The 12,430-nt window shown below is 47.3% G+C and overlaps 1 protein-coding gene across 6 annotated transcripts in view; it reads right to left on the reverse strand.

Moving 5' to 3' along the window:
• Acoxl (acyl-CoA oxidase like) overlaps positions 1-12,430 on the reverse strand; it is a 337,320-nt gene that overhangs the window by 137,431 nt on the left and 187,459 nt on the right. The window lies entirely within an intron of this gene.

Here is a 12,430-nt window from a genome sequence, read left to right on the forward strand (position 1 = left end):
TCATAGTTCTGAAGGCTGAGAAGTCCAAGATTGGGTAGCCATGTCTGGTGAGGTCCTTCTGGCTGGTAAGAACTCTCTGCAGAGTCCCAAGAAGGCTCAGGGCATCACATGGTCACACATAGCAGGCTTTCTCAAGTCCCTCCTCCTCTTACAATATCCCATTGGCCCCACCCATATGGCCTTGTTCAATTACCTTGCAAAGACCCCACAAGGGATTAAGTTTCTACTCTCTTTTAATGTCCCACTCTGAGGATTAAACTTCAACATGAGTTTTGGTGGGAATAGACTACAGCAAGAGTCTCATTTGCCCAAAGAAGGCCACATTGGCCGGGGTAGTCCCACTGTGGGGAGAGTACCAGACCAAGTCCATTCTTACTGCAGGTGGAAGAGACCCATTAGCCCCAGGGCAGGGCAGGTTCAGTCCTGCACAGAGCTGATGACCCCTCCGTGATGCCCAGTGCCATGTTTTCTCCTCTCAGGTGTGTTCCAGAATGCCAAAGGGCACGCTCTGTCCATGGTACTTTCCAGAAAAGTATCTCATGTGCCCCATCCTACTTCTGTCCCGGGGTAGGATTTTTTCTCCATCTGTGAGCCTCCCTCACTTCCCACTGGGGGTTCTAATTTTTATAAGTCTCCTAATTATCTCACTTTAACTGGAGTGACAAAAGGCCCATGCAGGGCTGGGCACCTCCTCCCTTTCTGCTTGTGATGGTCTGAAATTTGGGCGCCAACAGAGGTGAGGCAAAGAACTTCACCCCCCCAACACTGGTGCAAAGGCCAAATTTGGGGGCCCACAGAGGTGAGGCTAAGAACCTCATCCCCCCACTGGTGCAAAGGCCTATCCACAAGTATGGCTGTATGCTGGACTGGTAGTCAGTGATGGGTAAGATCCAACTGCAATGGTACCAACCTAAGACAGGAGGCCGACGCCTTGAAGTCAGCTCATCTGATGACGGGTAAGGACCATATGTAGTATTGGACAACCTAAGACAGGCACAGTCCCTAAGCCACATGCTTGGTGTTTAATTAAACAGAAGTGGGGAGATGTTGAGAGCCACAGTTTAATCTGAATGACGCCTGGCATTTTGCTAGAGGGAATGGTTGAAAGGTGACCCTGCTCCGGGATTAGGGCGGATCCTGGGGGGGGGGAATAAGGCAGATCCTGCTGCCTCAGGCGCCCTCTACTTTGGAGTTCCCATTGAGTTCTCCCTGGGGTTAAGGAAGAATTGACGCTCGGAGCCTGGTGGAGGGAGTGTGTTCCTGGGAAGTGTGTGTAGAGTGCCGGTGAGAGTTCGGGAATAAAGAATTGCTGTTTGAACCTACAAGGCTTTGTGGCAGCTCGGTTATTTGTGCTCAGCCAGACTGCCGCGCACGCGCACACACATACATGCCCATGCGGCAGGGAGGCCGCCATGTCAGCCGGGTTCTCAGCCCCCGTGTGCCCTTGGAGCTGCTGATGAATGACAGCTGGAGGGCTGGGCTCTCCCAGAGCTCCTCTCAGCTGAGGCTGTGCTCTCTGTGGCACAAGGGACTCCAGAGAGTCATGGCTGCTTCGGCTCTGATGGACTCTGCTCACTGTCTCCAGGGCCTGATGTAGAAGGCTTCTTGGGAGTGGGCTCTCGCCCTGTGTCTCTGTTGAGAATCTCTCCAGTGCAGGGCCTGAAAATGTTGCCCTGGGCATATCTCAAGTTATAAGTAAAAATATACTTTGGGTATACCCACAAAAACAGCACAGGAAATCCATACACGAGTGTGTGTGTGTGTGTGTGTGTGTGTGTGTGTGTGTGTGTGTGGTGTGCACACGCACACACGGACTAACCTATCTCCCTCCTATAGTCCATGTGCTGGAGTCCTAACCCCAGAACCTCAGGATGTGACTGTGTTTGGAGAAAGGGTCTTTAAAGAGGGAGGGTGATGCTCAGCGAATGTGACTAGTGTCCTTATAGGAAGAGCCTGTTTGGACACAGACACCTACACAGGGTGACCGTGTGGAGACCCCCAGTGAAGAGAGCAGTCTACAAGCCCGGGAGAGCCGTCTCCGAAGAAACCAGCCCTGCTCACACTTTGGTCCCATCCTCTTCATTAGAGAGGGACCTTTCCCTCTGTACACCGGGCTCCTGGGTGGGGACATTTGCTTATTCATGGTGGGATTGGCAGGGGAGGGTGGGAAGGAGAAGGGATTCAGGGAATAAAAAGGTTTCATCCTCCAAAAAAGTGAGTAACATTTTCCACTAGCTTCCTTCCCTCTTAATAAGACAAGAAAGAAGGAAAGGTGAGACAGACAGAGGGAACTCTAAACCCAAGTCCCAAAAGCCACCTGAGTCCTCAGGAGGTGATCCGCCCGAATCCTGACTCCTGGAAGAGAGAGCCCTGGCGATGCCCACCCTGCCCACCTTCTGGGTTCCATCTAGCCCCTCACGACTAATTGCAAGTGTCACCAAGGTTGCGTCTCATTTCAGAGGGAGCCCCGTGACACATACTTTATGATTCAAACTTCATCTGCTGAAAGTTTAATGTTTTCCTGCTGTTTTTAGCATCTTTAAGTTTTTTTAATGGATGATTGCATTTAATAAATGTATCAGAACAAATTAGAAACAGGCTCTCTTTCCCCTCTTTAAACAAATTGAGGGTAAATTTTGTTAATTTGAAGAAGGAGAAACAGATGAAATCAATCTCATTTATTCATTAGGGGAGAGCCAACTAAAAACATAAGAGGCTGACCTGCCATGCACAGGGACTGTGCCTTAGAGCTGTGTTGGTGACATGCCTCAGCACCTGCACCATCCCCGTCTCGGGAGCCCATCTTTGAGAACAGGTAGGTGTAGGAAGGCACCTGCCACCCTCCCTATGACAGCTCAGGCCTGGGCTGAGAGCAAAATGCAGTCAGCAAAGGGCCGACCACTGCCCCACCCTGCCCGGCATGCTCTGAGGTGACTTTCAGGACAAATAAACTGGAGAGAGTGGTGAGAGGGAGTTCCTTCCTGGCTCCTGTCACCAAACACATACCAAAGCTCCCTGTGTCCCAGGCTACTCATGGTGAACCACAGACATGACCACAGACATGGTCCTGTCCTCATGAGAGAGACGGGTATTTGTGAGGTAGACGAATAAAATGGGTAATTTAAAATGTGTGCCAAAGTCTAGAAAGGGAAAGTGGGAGTTACCTGTGAGAAACATAGAGAAAGAGACCTTCTCTGATTTGGATGCCAGAGAGGGTTTCCGGAGGGCTGTGTCATCCGGAACCTCGGAGGAGAGATGTCAGTCGAGCAGTGGAGGACACTCAGGAGACAGAGAAGCAGGTGTGACACCCTGAGGCCATGGAGGACTGCAGAATGCCTAGGACTAGAGAGACGTGGGGCTAGAGATGGTGACTGAGGAGACAGTGGCCTAGGATAAGGCTGGGGAGGCAGACAGGGGCCAGATCAGCTGGGCCTCAGGCACCATCTTGGGGATTTCTTTTACGTTAGCTTATGTGCAGTGTAAAGTCAAAAATAAATGCTAAGCTTGGGAAGAAGATGGCTTGTGGTTTCCAAAGATGACTCCAGCTGCTGAATGGAAGAGCCAAAGGAAGCAGGAGAGAGGGAGAGAGTTTGACCAGCTGGTGGTGTGGAGATGGGCGACCCAGGAAGAACGGGACAGATAGATGGTGCATGGCTCGGAGAGGGACTGATGTGTGTGAGAAACACAGATTGCTGCAGGAACAAGTAGGTGGAGGTGTGCGGTCCACTGAGTGGAGAAGCCTGGAGGAGGCCTATGTCTGTGGGAAGGAGCAAACGTTCATATACATTAGGTGTGAGAATGGGTGACATCCCAGGGGACTGGTGGAAATGAACACAAGACACAAGAATCTGGAGATGTAAAAAGACGTCTAGTGTCTCGCCATGTAGGCTGCATTTAAAAATCTTGGGAAGGTACAGAATCATCAATGGGGTGAGTGCACAGAGAGGGGAGGACCCAAGGTCATTTCTGGAAAATACCAAGCTCAAGAGGCCAGGTGGAGGGAAACCAGCAGAAGAGGCTAGGAAGAAAGCCAGTGAGTGTGGCACCCTGGTGCTGAGAGAAAGGCACATCCAGCGAGGAAATCTACCCTCCTGAGTCTACCCAGAGCTCAGGCAGGTAGACCAAGATGGGCCCTTTGAACAAGCCACTGGGAATCTGTGGTGACTTAAAAATAGTTCGGGTAGCAGGAGTGGGGAAGCCAGATTTGCTTGGGTCATGTCTCTGGCAATATGGCAGTCTAGATATTATTTATAATCTTCTCCAATAGAGACCATCAAAAATATGCTTGTGAAATTATTTCTTAAAAGATGAGTAGCTTAGCCAGGCAGGGTGGTGCACTCCTGTAATCCCAGCGACTTTTAAGGCTGAGGCAGGAATATTGCAAGTTCAAGGCCAGCCTCAGTAATTTAGCAAGATCCTCAGCAACTGAGTCAGACTCTGTCTCAAAACTTAAGAATTAAAAGGATTAGAATGTAGCTCAGTGGTAAAAGAGCCCCGGGATTCAATCCTCACAACAAAAGACATGACTGCGAAGAGGGTCAGTACCAGGTGTTGGAGGCCAGGTGAGCAGGTATATGATGACACCATTCAAACCTAGTCCTCTGAAAAGTGCTGTAAGCCACCGCCCACTCAAGAAGACTGGAGCAGATATGTTGGTTCAGCTCTGGATGTGGATGGAGGGGAAAATCTCTCTCTTTAGAACTCCCAACCATGGTGGCCTTCACAGGGCTCCAGGGCCTGCATCTAGACTTCCTAGGAGGCACTCAAGCCCCAAGCAGCGAGGGTGGTTTAAAGTGGGCCTGGGTCATGGTCTCCAGGCACCTGGCAGAGACACACACAGACCCTCTCTGGCCTGAAAAAGCTACCAAAATAAAGTTCCAGTGACCACAGTTCCCCACCCCAATCACAAAATGTAAGGGAAATAAAGGACAACCAGAAGAAGTGGCAGTCAACCGAACCAAACCACAGAGGCAGCAGATACCAGTATTAGCTTATACACCTAGAAGGAGACAATATAAAGACCACGAAGAAGGAATAGCCCTTCTTCAAAATGCCTAAAATTTTCTGAGATTGTTGAGTGACACAATTTCATGCCACATGTTAAGCAAGTTCAAATGAACCCAAATAGGAGAAGTGAAAACAGATTCGTACTCATGCATTTCCCATAAACACCAAAACACATAGAATTCTTAGAAGAAACGGGAGAAAAGTAGATGGCCATGAAGTTACCATTAGTTAGATGGCTGATTCCTCAACAGTGAAAAGGAATCGAGACAAAGAGAGGAACTTCCGCACTGAGAGAAGCCACTGTCCAGGTGCGCTCTACACTTCACGCCTAGCCTTTCAAGACCAGCAGGAAGGAGGACCTGTCCAGATGGAACCCAGACCCACACCAGAGAGCAGTGCAGAGCAGGGGTCATGACTGCAAAGATGCAGGAAGGAATTGGGGGCCAAAAAGGTGGTGAGAGGAGGGAGAAAAAGAGTTTCCATAAAGTCATGCACAGACGGTCCTTGGTGGGATTAGAAAATGAGGTACTGAAGCAATTGACCACAGAGAAGGAGACTCGCTGTACAGCTGACAGGTAGTCGACAAGGCCAGTATCATAAGAGATTTTGAAAACTCTGTATTACACTGGCCCTCTTCTCTGAGGATAGTGGAATTAGGTGGAAAACCCAGTATTTGTTGGGCGCGGTGATGCACACCTGATCCCAGCGGCTCAGGAGGCTGAGGCAGGAGGATGGCAAGTTCAAAGTCAGCCTCAACAACTTAGCAAGGCACTATGTAATTAGAGACCCTGTCTCAAAACATGAGGATGTGGTTCAGTAGTTAAGCACCCCTGGGTTCAATCCCATACCATGCCCCCTCCACAAAAATGGTGAAAGAACACCTAGTATAAAATATTGTACCAACAATGACAAGAGCAGTGATTGAGAAGGCTGTCCTTGCAGGGGCTGTGGTTCTTAGCCAAGTGGCTTGGCTGGGACATTGCTCTGCCATGTGTGGTCCTGGGTAAATGCTATGTCCAGGTCTCAAATAAGGAATGCCGGGACATAATTGAAAGACATATTCACTGAATGTAAGGGTCAAGTAAGTCACGATAGAAACTAAAATATACTTAGAATCAACAGACAGAAAATCTTATATATCAAACCATGATTGAAAGAGCCAAAACAGTATTTTAAAAGATAACAGCTTTAAATGTTATTATTATCCAAAAAAAGAAATAGAGAAGATTAATAACATCCAAATTAGGATATTAGAATATGAGCAGGAAAATAAACCCAAAGAAAATAGAAGGAAATAAATAATAAAGATAAAAATCAATGGAATAGAAAAACCAGACGCAACAAAGAGGATCACAAAGCCAAAGTCAATTATTTGAAAAAAAAAAAAAACCAACAACACAAAAATAGATTCAGAGAGTAAAGTAATGGGAAAAATAAACACTTTTTGAAATGGAAAGGAGGCATAAATCCCAGATGCAGCAGGAATTAAGGCCAATATAGCTTAAAACCAAGAAGAAAGGGACAAATCACCAGAAAAATATAAATTACCAAAACAGACACAGGACGAAATAGGAAACCTGAATAGCTTATGATCATTAAAGAAACAGAATCAATCATTGAAAATGTTCTCAGAAGGAAACCACAAAGGCCTGAACGGACTTGTAGCTATTTATGCCAAAAGTGGAAGGGACAGATGATTCGGTTCCAAGCAAACCCTTCCAGATAACAGGAGAAGGGACACCCTCAGGGCATTTAGTGGGGGTGTAAACTTTGATATTCAAACTAGGTAATGAAATTACTAGAAAGGAATACACAGGCTAATCACTCCATCACAGATGGAAAAACCTGAACAAACATTAGCAAACAAAATCAGTAGTTTTTTAAATACACACACGTGCATACCACAGCTAAGTGGTGTGTATCCCCAAACTCAGATTTGTTAACATTAGAAAAATCTGTCAATAGACATTCACCACACAAACAGATTAAAGGAAGATAAAGATGCAATAAATAATTTCATAAAATTCAAACACATTTGAATTTAAAAGCCAACACCCCCAACCCACATACATATACATACCTCGACCTAAACTAAGGTTAAAACAGACCTTCCTACACATGATAAAGAAAATCTAAATACTAAATAATATCCTTGATGACAAAACATTAAGCACGTTCCCTTTAAAGTCAAGAATAAAATGCAGGTGTCTGTTATCCATCAATTCTGTAAACCACTGCACGGGAAGTCCTTGCCATTTCAATGACAGAAGACAAAAAATTAATGTAAATAATTGAGAGTAAAGGAAGAAACAAAGCTACAATTTTCCCCTGACAGGCAACATAATTATCTTCATAAAAAACTTCCCAAACTATAAACCTATCATTAGAATTATTATGACAATTGAGCAAGATTGCTGGATATAAGGTCAACATACAAAATTAAACTCCATTTCTATATGCCAGCCATGAAGGGTTAGTTAGAATATGTTTTGAGAGCTATCATAGATATCATAATTGAGATCTGATCAGCACTGTTCTCTAACCACAGAACTCACAGAGGTGGGGTATCAACAGGCACATTCATGATACATGAACATTCCAAAAATGGTAGAGTTGGAAAGGGTTTAACTCAAACGGAGATAGGGATTCAGCATTGGATGTGCAAGAGACCATCTGGAGTGTGGCTGGACACACATAATTCAGAGGTAATTTTATACAGCACGTTTAGTGTGCCTGCATTTTTACCTGCCACATGAGGTACAGTATGCAACTTCCAATTGCGTTGGTGTGTTGGCACTCAAAATTTTTGGATTTGGGATTGAGAATGCTCAGCCTGTAGATGCAATAGCTGAATACAAAGAAGAGTTGAGGAGAAGCGGCAACCAAGAGAGGCAAAGGCTGGGCAATGGGTCTGGAAGGGCGGAGAGGCCTGAAACAGGCATGCCTGGACTCCAGACCCTTCCCAGTTCTTGGTCCTCACAAGACCTGGATTCCAGAACCCACCTCCCCAACTCTTCTCCTAAGGTGCAGTCTTCTTTTTCACTTAAGCAAGTTTGTAATGATTCTCTTACTTGTATTCAAAAGAATTTTAATCAACTTGGGAAACTTCGTATGCAGTAAATCCTTTTGGAGAAGTATAAACCATCTCAAAGGACAATAAAGCAAGAAAGATGACAACATATAGTAGATTCCAAATTGGCAAACTGGCGCAGGATCAATGCCAGTTCACCCCCTTATCCTATCACATGTCTGAATGCCGTATAAATTTTACAATCACCTTGTTTATGCCCTTAGGAAACTTGGGTTGAGACCTTCAAAGGACTGTTACCAATAACATGGATTATTCTTGGGTCATTCAGCACTTTCTCTTCAGAATGGGTAAGGAACCATTCTGCTGTCTGTTACTCTCCCCCTATAATTTGCCTGACAAGATAGGATCTAGGAATCATGACTCTCACTGAGAAGATGGACACCTCAGGGCAATCTTCCTCAGGATTCCAGATTAACATCAAAAGACAAAGAAGCCTGTTTAAAAGCTATGGACTATGTTAAATGAGGATTAAGAGTAAAACAATGATTAACCTAGGACCCAGAGGGTCGGGGAACAAAGTTGTGGTCACCTCCTACTCTGAGAAAAAAAAAAAAAAAGAAAAAAGTCAAAGTCCTAAACAAAGAGAACCCCAGCCCCCCCCCCCCATGAGATCTGGAGAAAACATCTCACCTCATGTTCTTCCATCCATGGGAAAACCATAAATCCATTAGAATAATGACTCCTACCCCTGGGGCTACTGGAGGATTATGGGTGGCAACATCTCTACAGGCTGCTGTACCTAGCAAGGACTGGAAGAATGTCAGGGAGTCAAAAATGAACCCTTCTCTTGAAAAATAAGGGTTGATTCCACTAATCTTAGAGAAGATTCCTTGAATGTTGAGAATTGGCGACTTTTATAAATCTCTACAGATCAGAGTATCTTCAGAAGCTGAATCTGCAGCATCTCAAGTTCAAGGCAACTATCTTCTGTGTTATACTCAGAAAATGGCAGCAGAGGGTGAGGAGAGGCCTAGAGTTTATATCCAGGAGCCTTGGAATGGGGGGATTCATCTTGAAGGCCCTCATCACTGCCAGAGAAGGGGTCTCTGGCCTGTGAAATAGAAGAGGGATGAGTTGGCCAGGAGACATTGGGTTCTCTAGAGAAATGAGAAGGAAGCTGAGCAAAGAGCTTGGCTAACAGAGTCATCACTGTTGGATATGGAAAATGACAAACCCCAAAACAGTGTGGCTCAGGAGAGGGAGTGAGGGAGAAGGCGACACACTATCCTTTCCCAGTGACAAGACAGGCCCCAGGGAGGAGGTATCCACCAAGTCTGACAGACAGCCTCTGGGAGAGGCCAGAGCATCGATTGTTCCCCACACAAATCCTTTCCCAGGTACCGACCAGGGACCCCAGATCCTCCATCTGGCCCAGAAAAAGATAAATCCCAGGGGGTCTGACCGCTGACACCAGACCCCCTCCCATCTTGCCCAGTAAAACAGATCCCCAATTCCTGAGTGCCCACACTGACACGCTTATTAATTCAGTCACCTCTCATTTGAACCTATATAAGCCCACACTCCTCCTCTGGCCAGTGGCTCATTTTTCACCAGGAAAGCGGGTCCATCAGAGGCGTCACCCAGTTCCTGAATAAAAAACTATACTGACCCATGAAGTTTGCATCGGGCCTGGTCCTTTTGTGCTAACAGTCTTGGCAACCAGAGTACCCACATGGCCCCTTCTGGTAGAGGACCCTTCTACCGTGAGGCCACATCAACACTTGGACCCGAGACAGACCCTTCTTGGAGGTTCCCAGCTCCAGCCTTGAGCCTCTCTGAGTGTGGGCAGTGTCCAAACTCCTCCCATCTGCCACCCTGTTACTTGGCACCGGGGAGAGGCCAGCCAACCCTCACCCCTCACACATGTGCAGTCACAGCCAGTGGCACCCTTGACCTTCAGAGCCAGAATCCTCCACCAGCACCACTAGCTAGCTACACATGACCCAGGCCTCAGCCAGGGTTATTCTTGTTTGCATTTCTTCTCCAGAAGTTGGATGGAGAACCAGATAGCCTCCGCCTTGGCAGATCTGAGTGGGTCTGACCCCCTTGTGTGTTGTGAAAGGCATCTATCCAGAGGACGGCTGTGAAGAGTTAAGGATTGAAATCAATGCCATTTATTTTATCCCAGGAGTTACTGCATCAGCTGCTCTTGGACAGACTGGAGACCCTCAAAGGATCCTCTGCCCTTGGGCCAGGTTGCCTGCCTGCATTGCCTTGGGGGGGGGCTCTGTGTTCCCCTGCAGGGCTGGGCAGGGCCCCATTGAGTTCTTAGATTTGTTTACAGTTCTGCATCCACTTGGGTCCCCAGCAGACACTCCTGACTGCTCCTCTCTGTCTGCATTCAAAGGACCTCCACACCTATTGTCAGCACACAGGACCGGCCATGTGAACCAGCGACGGCAACTCCCAGTGGACGCTGGCAGGCTCCTCCTGCAGTGGAGGCTGGCAGGCTCCTCCAGGAGTGCAGGAGGTCGCCAGCCTCAGCATGCAGGCATGGCGGCATCTCTTTGGGATTCCCAAGATTTGTTTTGTTGACTTCAGGACTTTGCTCTATTCCAAGGGTTAGTGGATGCCAGAAAAATGAGGTGTTAAATCTCCCTGAGGAATGAGTCATGATGGCCAAGTCTACTGAATAAGCAAGAGACTCTGTATCAAATTTACAAGCATTTGCAATTGTTTCAGTGTTTTCTGGTGCAATCATTAAATGTAATCATTGGGGCCTCTTCCAGCTGGAGTATATTTGCAAACAGCAGCTCCACAGCTAACATGAAAGGGAGGATCAAGGCCCTTTGCTGATAAGATTATCATTCTGGATCTCAGCTCCCTCCTGAGACTCCACCCTGTTGCAGTTCTGTTCAGATATTTCTTTATTTGCTTGGTCAGTTCCACTCTTCTATGTGGGACAGCGGGACAGAACCGGTGCAGCAGGGCGGTGTTACGAAGACCCTCCACTGCTGGGGGTGGGACACGAAGTCCTGCTATGGAGACTGACTGTGAGCACCCTGTGAACCCAGGGCTGACATCTGGTGTTGGTATCAGGGGGCAACGTGAATGGCACAAGACGTGGCTATGGGTATCCTGCTGCAGGCACCATCTCAAGCTGAGGGATACTGTAGAAGGTCCTCATGAAGGTTTGGCTCTGCAGGGCCAAGGCCAGCAGCTAGGACTGGGGTCACTGATCCGCCCTGCTGAAAGGGACAGTGGAACCCACGTGTGTATCCAGGCTGCAGGCCTGTTTTGGTGGACACTGAGGCTTCGGAGTCAGCATTTGGTGAGCATGCCCAGCTTCAGCCTGTTAAGCTCCCGTAGGTGGGGTGGGGGAGCACAGGAGGAGCAAGAGAGGTGGAGCAGAGGTGAGAAGCCTTCCCCTGCTGGGGTAGAGCCTACAATCCTGTGGAGGCTGAGCCTCCCTCCACACGTCAAAGCAGTACTCTGAGGAGCCCCAACCAGGCAGCTCCCGCAGAAGTCTAGTGCTTTATGGTGGAGGCCAGGGAAGAAAGGAAGGGCACAGAGTTGGGATCCTTCAGTGTAGCCTGTTACTGCATCCACAAAGGGGAAAAGAGGGAGGTACCACCTTCTCCCAGTATCCATGGGGGATTGGTTGTAGGATCGTAACAGTGTCCACTATATGCTTTGAATGTAGCCCTTTTTGCTCTGCCACCGCAACTGATTTCCAAAATGGACAAGTTTCTTTCTCTTCCTCTCTCCCTGCTCCTCCCTAATGTCTTCCCCTCCCTAATCTCAGTCACAAGTGGATCACCTTTCTTCCCCATCCTAGGCAGAGTTAGATAACTCCCTGAGCACACATCCACCATAGGAACAAAGTCATCCAGAGTTTGAGGATGGCACCGGAAGTTCTCAGAAATGACTATCTCCCGAGTTAACAAGTGAATTTCAACTCCAGAGAACAGGTGGAATTCAACCTTTGAATCACCTCTTTAAAATCCCCCTGTTCCTGCTGATGAGCAGAATCACAGCCTCTGGGACAGAAGTCCCTTGTGTTCCTCCTTTGCTAGCAAGGCAATAAAATTTCCTTTTCCTTTTTTCCAAAACTGTGTCTTCATGATTGGGTTGGCATCAGGGACAAGGACTAAGCTTTCAGCAACCGGACCCCTGCAGATACCCAAATCTTCAGACGCTCAAGTCCCTTAGATGAAGTGGCATAGTCTACTTGAAGTCATCTCCAGATGGCTTATCATACCAAACACAACGTAAATGCTGTGTGAGCAGTGGTTACGCTGTATTGTTTAGAGAACAATACAAGGAAAAAGAGGTCTGTATGGGTTCAGGACAGATCCAGTTTTTTTTCTGAATATTTTCAACCTATAGTTG

This window comes from Ictidomys tridecemlineatus, chromosome 12 (genome assembly GCF_052094955.1).
Source record: "Ictidomys tridecemlineatus isolate mIctTri1 chromosome 12, mIctTri1.hap1, whole genome shotgun sequence".
Taxonomy (NCBI): domain Eukaryota; kingdom Metazoa; phylum Chordata; class Mammalia; order Rodentia; family Sciuridae; genus Ictidomys; species Ictidomys tridecemlineatus.